This window comes from Pteropus vampyrus, unplaced genomic scaffold (assembly GCF_000151845.1).
Source record: "Pteropus vampyrus isolate Shadow unplaced genomic scaffold, Pvam_2.0 Scaffold292, whole genome shotgun sequence".
In the NCBI taxonomy this organism is placed as follows: Eukaryota; Metazoa; Chordata; class Mammalia; order Chiroptera; family Pteropodidae; genus Pteropus; species Pteropus vampyrus.
Genome location: NW_011889073.1, coordinates 740,320 through 748,318, shown reverse-complemented (window position 1 = coordinate 748,318; position 7,999 = coordinate 740,320). Strand labels below are relative to the sequence as shown.

General features: G+C 43.8%; 1 protein-coding gene across 1 annotated transcript in view; it reads left to right on the top strand.

The window, feature by feature from the left end:
• The first annotated feature begins 5,643 nt into the window (after positions 1–5,643).
• The window catches only part of SYTL3 (synaptotagmin like 3), an 83,892-nt gene continuing 81,536 nt past the window's right edge, over positions 5,644–7,999 (top strand). The window contains exon 1 of the mRNA XM_011376302.2: positions 5,644–5,811. The gene's annotated coding sequence lies outside the window, so the exon portion shown is untranslated. The remainder of the gene's footprint in view (positions 5,812–7,999) is intronic.

The following is a 7,999-nucleotide window of genomic DNA, read 5'->3' as shown; positions in this document are numbered from 1 at the left end:
TGTTGGTTACAGTCACGCTGGGGATCCAGGGTTAGGAAACTTTAGCTCTGACCGAAACTTTTCTTTGGGGAGGCAAATTGCCATATAAATGAGATTTTTAAAATTTTTATTTTAAGTACCATTTAAAAGAACATTTTTGGTTGGAAAATTTTTAAACGCTGCTCACTTTCTGGTTGCCCTAACTAGAATGACCTAGACATACACTTGGCTTTATGAAAATGAGTAATTGACTGGGCTCTGGTACAGTGCTCTCCAAGAAAGGTGTATGCACCTGCTTGCGTGGACTCTGGGTTAAGAGCTTTGACTTTGGAAACTGCTTTTTCTGGTACTACTACGCCCTTAAAGTCAAGTTGTCACTACTTACCTGTCCAAAGCCCAGCTGCTAAACCCATTTCCCATCCCCCCAGGAAGAGCTGACCACAAGACCCTGAGACTGGGTAGAATTAAGCTGCAGAACCCACATTCAACCCATCAGCAACCCGTGTGGTTTCTATCCTATAGAAACTAAGTTCCATGCAGGCAGAATCTGTTTTTTTTCACTGATGTCTCTCCTGCCTCTTCAGTCGTGCCTGGTACATAGTAGGTGCACAATGAAAATTTATTGAATGAATGAACGCATGCTTTCCCCACAAGCGTTAGTTCAGCTTCAAACCCAACTGCAGAGAACTAGGGAGTGGAGAAAGACACAATCACTTTCCTCCTTGTGGGACACAGAGGGCTGGGGAGAGGAGGGCAGAGCGGTGACAGACACCAGGCTGCTGTGCTCTGGACACCAGGCCTGAGCAAGGAGGCTTGCTGGGTGGGGCCTAGTTGCTCTCCCACACCTGGTTTCTGCTTCTCGGATTCTGAACTTTATTTTCAGTTTCGTTCTCTTCCTATTATCTGGCTCCACTCACCTCTTCTAGTATTTCAGTCTTGTGCCTCAGTCTACATGGAATTCTAACTCTGATATTTCTTTGTTTTGTCTTCCCCTGAGATCCCATTTTTAGAGTCCTTCTCAGTCACTCGACTCGCCTGCCTGCTTCTGGGCCCTCGGCGGCACGGTCCTGAGTCAAATGAGGACTTTTTCGCTCTCTTCTAATTTTCTCCTCCACTATGGACCTGAAGGCCCATTAGCCAAGTGTCTTAGAATTATGTGCAAGAGCGCGAAAGCAAGAGTGAACAGGTTCTGAGTGAGCTCCTGCAACTGAAGAATGTGACGTTTGGGACACCTTTTTTAAATAGGTCCACAGCCTTTTAGGAACTTTCTAATCCAAATGAGTGTCGTGAATGGCCGCCAGGATGGTGCATCAGCGATGTATAGACCTAGCGATATCGTCACTGAAAATCACCCACATGTGCATAAATCAACAGAAAACGTGTAAATGTGAATTAAAAAAAAATTTTACATGACTTTAGCTTATATGCATTGGGTCCTGCTCTCCAATTTTAACTATCAAAGAACATTCATTAAATGATCATGGTATATGACGTATTGAGTCTGCCGCAGAAGTGGATAAATTGGTCTGTTTATCTTCAGAACTATTTTCTCAACACACATACATTGAGCGCTCATTTCATGTCAACCTCTGAGCTGGAGCTGAGGCTACCAAGGTGACTAAGATATGGTCTCTGGAAAATTCTTAGAAGCTGCTTTTCTGTAAATAAGAGGATTTGAATTCTCTAGACTCAGCGATGTTGTAGTGCTCGGGAAAATGCAGCGATGTAGGATCACATTCTGCCCAAGGGATGTACACTTTCTAGGGCTGAGGAATTTCAAATCACCGACATTTGGACGTTCGCCGGCTGCCATTCCCAGCACCCAGGTCGGCCAAGAATGAATGTCCATCGGAAGCAACGCAGTAGAAACCACTGACTCATAACTGCTCGTAAATCTCTGCTGTTCGACCATATTTTAGAATCATGTTAATTGCTGCTCAGTAAGTCAGTGAATCTTGGGTCTGTTTTTAACTTGGAGGTTAACCATGGGTTGGCAGACGTTGTGTGCTTTCTTTCTTTAAGTCAAGCCTCTCATATACAAACTCTTCAGAATTAGGGATCAACATTGCCAATGCATTTATTTAGCAAGCATGGGTCTAGGAATGCTGGGCTTGTCACCTCAACAAATAAGTCAGCGGCCACAGTGGGGTCTTTCAGTGTTGCCCGTGATGGGCAGCCTTTCACTATCCAAATCCAGCGCTGTGGATGTTCAAGTTTTTCTTTCTTTGCCTGTGCCTAGGAGCATGTTACCATGCTGCACTAAGTCAATAACAACAACAACAACAACAACAATAACAGTAATATCAATAATAATAATGCAATGAAGCTGTCAATGCCAAAACACTCTAGTCTGAGGAATTTAATGTTATAAGGAAAAGAAAATAAACCTGTGGCTGACACATAGCTATAGTGAGAACCTTCAGCTGGGAAACGACGTGCTAATGAGATTAGCGAAGAAATGCCCATATTAGGTCTGCTGTCAGCTGGGAAGCACAGGCACAGTGGGACTGAAATACCTCTGCTCCAACTGGAAACAACTGTTGCTCTGAGGCCCTTGGGTCCCTGTTCCTCCCAATCCTGGTGACCCCTGCCCCTTCCCTGGGGCCCCATCCCCAACAACCAACAACTAAAGGCTAACTCGTGGCACAGCGAAAGCCTCCGACCCTCATTTCTTCTGACTGGTTGACTTTTAACAGTTGCTAAACGGTTTATCAGTTCTGTGTATAAGAACACAGAACTGTTATAACATGCTATAACAGTTACTAAACGGTTTATCAGTTCTGTGTATAAGAACAAATACACACACTATGTCAGTCAGTATAGGTTTGGTTAGATGCAGAAACAAATGATTCTAGACTCTGTGGTTGACCAGAAAGATGTATTTGTTGTCACTCACACTACAGAGGTCGGCCGTGGCTCTGCCCAATGTCTTCTCCATGCTGGGACATGGCTGACTGAGCAGCGTGACTCCAGCGTCATCAAGGGAGAGGGAATGGTCGCCCAGGTGCAGGCTAAGAAGGTGCTCCTCATAAGTGGCAGGTGTCACTCTGGCATACATTTTGTTGTCCAGAGCAAGTCTCTTGTCCATGCCTGAGTTTCCAGGGCGGGGACACATAGGGGAGAAGAGGGCCTCAGCCTGCCACCCTCAGCATTCTGAAGGTTCCCTCAGTGATTTATCATCTCGTGCTCTCTTTGCCTGAATCCTGCCCACACATCCATGTGGCCGTCCCCCTTCTTCCACTGCTAATCTGGCCTAATCCCCAGCCAGCCCTGTGCCAGCTCACCTTCTTTCGGACGTGATCTAATTTCTACCTGCTCAGTTTCAACACCCAGGTACATTGTATCTTCACCAACGCTTCCCTACTATCCACTGTTGCCCCAGGCCTTAGATCAGTGGTCCTCAAACTTCTTTAATTATATACCCTTCCAGCAGAAACTATTTTCGAGCATGTACCCAAAGGGATGTTTATTTCAACTATGATATATTAAACTAAGAATCCGTTTACGAAACATTAATAAAATTTAAGTTCTCACCTTTTAAAAAATAAATAGAAATAGTAGTTTTAAATTTTCTTAGTATATGCCGCAGCAATGGTTGAATTATATCCCCAAATTCACGTGTCGAACCACTAGTACCTCAGAATATGACATTCTGTATTTGGTGAGGGGGCTGTTAAAGAGATGTTAAGTCAAAATGCGGTCATTCTGGTGAGTCCTGGTCCAATATGACTGTGTCCTCACAGGGAAATAGATTAGAACATAGATATACATAGAAGATCATTTGAAGACGCATAAGACAGCCATCTACAGGCCAAAGAGAGAGGCCTCCAGAAGAAACCTCCCTGCCCAAACCTTGATGTTGAACTTTCAGACCTTGGAATTGTGAGAAAATAGATATCTGCTGTTTAGTCCTTCGGTCTGTGATACTCGTTACAGCAGCCCTAGCAAAGTGATATACCTGCTTTGGAAATAATGACTCCAGGTTACCTTCATTTCAAAGACACTATTTTCCAAACTTTCCTAAATGGATTCACTCAGTACCTTATGCAACAAAATAGTAATACTACCACTAAGCAGCAGTTACTATTTTTAAAAAATCTTCTTAGGCCAGGAGTCCTCAACCTCGATCCCTATGGCAGTGCCTGCCATGGTAGATGCACAATAAATACTTGTGAACGAACTGAATGAACTATAAACTAAGACGGAAGCCTTGCGGCCCTCACCAGGAAACAGGCTCAGGGAAATGGTGTGCTCAAGGTCGCTCAGGTCTGTCTCGCCCCGACGTTTGCCCTCACAATTCATTTTTCCCTTTTGCTGTTCTGACTTTTCACAGACCACGATCACCTCCCACCCACCTCTGCTCTGCTCTGCTCCTCACCTGATGGAATTCACCATCTCAAGTTGTCATCCTCCTGCCACGGAAGAGTGAGATTTCAGAACTGAAGAGCCAACGGGGTGATCTAAGTGAACCTCATTTACAGGTGAGGAAACCAAGGCTCAGGAGTGTTCAGAGAAGTCGACTCCCAAGGCCACACAGCGCTCCTTATTCTTGGTCATCAGCTGACTTGCCTGAATCATAGAGTTCACACTAGTTCACCCTCAAGCATGAGTCCGAGACTCTCAAAAGTGCCCATTAAGGGAATGAAAAATCAAGTTCACACAGTGGGGAAGATGTTTGCAACATAAATATCTAACAGAGCACGTACGTCCTGAATATATAAAGAAATTCTACAAATCAATAACAGAAAGACAGATAACCCAATAGAAAAACAGTCAAAAAACTTGAGCAAGCCCCACATCAAAAACAACGATCAACATAGAAAATGATGCTCAAATTACTCAGCTACACAAAACATCAGGGAGATAAAAATTAAAACCATACTGTGATATCACCACAGATCCACTGGAATGGATAAAATAAGGTAATAGCGAATGTCGGTGAGGATGTGGAGCACCTGGAACTCATTGGTAGGAGAGTAAATTAGTACAGCCACTGAAAAACTGCTGGCAACTTCTACTAACGCTGAGCATACGCCTAACCTATGACGCAGGAATTCCCCCCATAGGCACGTAACCAACAGAAACAAGTACAAATAATCACCCAAGAGACTATACGAGAATGTTTGCAGCGTGCACCATTCATAATACCTCCAAATAATAAATAACACAAATGCCCATCAACAGTACATTAGATAAATACATTTTGTAGATATTCATACAATAACATATAATACTGCAGTGAGAACTGCCGAGATGCTGTTTAAGTTCAATTTCTTCATAGGAGTTTGTTCACTTTGGGAAAATTTATCAAGCTGTTCTTATGATTTGTATCATGTTCCACATGTGTGTTCTATTTCAATGAAATTTACCGGAAAAAAGCACATGCCAGTCTTGTTCTAAATTGATTCTTGAGTTAGCAGCTGTTGTTTGAAATGTAACCAGTCATTTACACTTGAGGTTAATCAGTCATTGACACGCCTTGCAAGTGTGGGAACATTTGACTATTTGAAGCCTCTAGTCTCTATTGGGGGTTTTCTTGATAAGGGTGAAACATTTCTTTCAGTAGCTTGGTTTTTTTCTCCAGCTAAAAATGTAAACCGTTGGCATACAAGAGCCCCTGGTTGTGCTTTTGGGTGGCTTTGCTCTTGGGATCTTTGGGGACGTGGGGGTAGCCACAGAGGCACTCAGGGCCAGCCCAGAGGGTGCACTGTTTCAGCCCTGTGTCTGACAGGAAGGAAAGAGAAATACGTCAGTCGTTCTAACGAAGAGAAATTGACTTCCTTCTCTCCAGAACAGAGTGCCCTGGTCCCTTCTCTTGAAGCTGATTCAAAGGTAGGCTGAGTGTCCACATATAGCCATTTGGGCAGGTTGTTTTGGGGCTGAGAGTGGGGTGGGTAGAGAGTACAGTTACGGTTATCGTTTTTGGACTGATAACATTAAAAGGTGGAAAACAAAAACAATGGTAAATTAGACAAAGGATGACTTGTGATTTTATTCAATAGCATACATTTAACATTCAGGGTAATAATGACTTAAATGAAACGGAGGGAATACTTTATAGCTTGTTAAAAAAAAACTAACCCAAACCAAAATACTATCTGAAACTAACCAAACTGTCCAAAAGCCATAGGTATGATTTTTTTTTTTTTTTAAGGTGATGGTATAGAGTATTCAATTTCTTCTTTGGGTTGTAAATTCATATATGTATAGTTTATTACTGCTTTGCTCTGAATCTGCTTCTTAGATTCAGTTTGTTTTGATCACTCATAATCTCCAGTTTGGAGGAAGAAAAGAAATGTAATTTTAAAATAAAAAAATTAAGTTGGCCAGGGTCTAATTTAATTTTTTTCAGTTAGGCTTCCTTAACCCCAAAACAGATTTCTTGGCAAGAAGAGGGATTCTTAGAGGAAAATGCACATTAGATGATTAAGGATCTGTTAAGAAGTTGGAATTGGTGTAAAAAAAAAAGATTATTCAGCCAGCGTAGCGGGAGAATCTAACTTCTTCTCTGCTTAAACAAAGCATAGGCTTTGGAGTTCAACAGACCCAGATTAGAATGTGACTTTAAGTAAATTAATTAATCGCTCCAAGCCTCACATTCCTCATCTGTGAACTGGGCGTCCTTACTTTATAATATTGTAATGAAGATCGAGATAATGTATGCAGAGTGCCTGTCAAACCGTCTGGTCCAGAGTTAGTGCTAAATCAATAGTAGCTATTGGTGCAACAAAGAGTATAACAATAATTATGAGTCGTACCAATAACAATATAAGAATATTAATTCTCATTTCTTTAACCTTCCATAAGAAGAGGTCATGGAGTTTAAACTATGGGGGGAAAAAAAAGGACTTCGATTTCAGTGATTTACTCTGATTCTAAAATACCTTTTTTCCTTTGGTTTTTTGGTGGCGAGATATCAGGCTGGGTGGGAAAGGATGAGTAGAATCCACAGCGAACCCCAGAGCTGTTCCGCTTTCTCCTACCTTGAGTAGGTGTCAGGTTTTCTAGGTTTAACCCATGCACGTGCAGCCTCATATAGAATGGACGGAGTTCTGAGGGACCCGAAGTTTATACGACGTGTGGAGGCTTCTTTAAGAAAACGAATACAGAATGAGTTACGGGATCTTGGGTGGAACTGTGCAAGTGAGGGATGCCAAAGCTTGAGCTTTGCTAGCTTCCAGAATATCCACCTCAGTTTAAGTAACGAGAGAGTGAAAAGGGGAATTTATAAACGCACATCTCCACTGCGGTGTCAGACTCTGTGAGGGACACTCAGGTACGTCGTCTCACCTTTGTGAAAATGAATCTGTCAAGCCTGAGGGTCTGAGCCCCGTTTGGGTCAGAACCCAACCCTTTATCCACGTCCTTCCTTGGGCGGACTAGTGTTCTTGGTGGCTGTTACAGCCTTCCATAAAGAATATGCACAAGTGACAAAGGGGCAGCATTTTTCAGTAATGTTTTAAGGTCAGTTTAGCCACTCAATGTTTCCCCTGCGTCCAAGACAGAAAGCGTGTGGCTGCATTCTGAAACAGTGCAGCTTCTCAAGGAAATGGCTGTGGTAAAAACACCACAGCAGCGGAGGTGGCCGGCCCCCGAAGTGACCTGCGCTCTGAGCCGCTGCAAGGCTGTGGCTTTCAGGCTCCGAGAAGGTTCTGTAGTTTCCCCTGAGAGCCCGGGCAGCGGTGGTGGCGGTGGTGCTCACACACAGGCACGTGGCAGCCACTTGCCACGTCTCCACCCCGGTGCCATCTCCCCGGCTTCGCAGGGAGGTGGCGAGGCTTTGTTTCCTCTGATCTGATGACCAGCCGCCCAGAAGTGATAGATGTTTCCATGACAGGAAGAGGGACGGCCGCCTGCAGGTGAGGACGTTTGCTTTCCCATCATCCTTTCTTACTCTCAGGTTGCATTGTACCCCGCCCCCCCCGCCCCCCCGCCACACACACACCCCCCACACCACCCCCGACTGATCAGATCTAAAAGCCAAAGTCAAGTGCTGTTCGGTTGGGGATAGAAAGCAAGC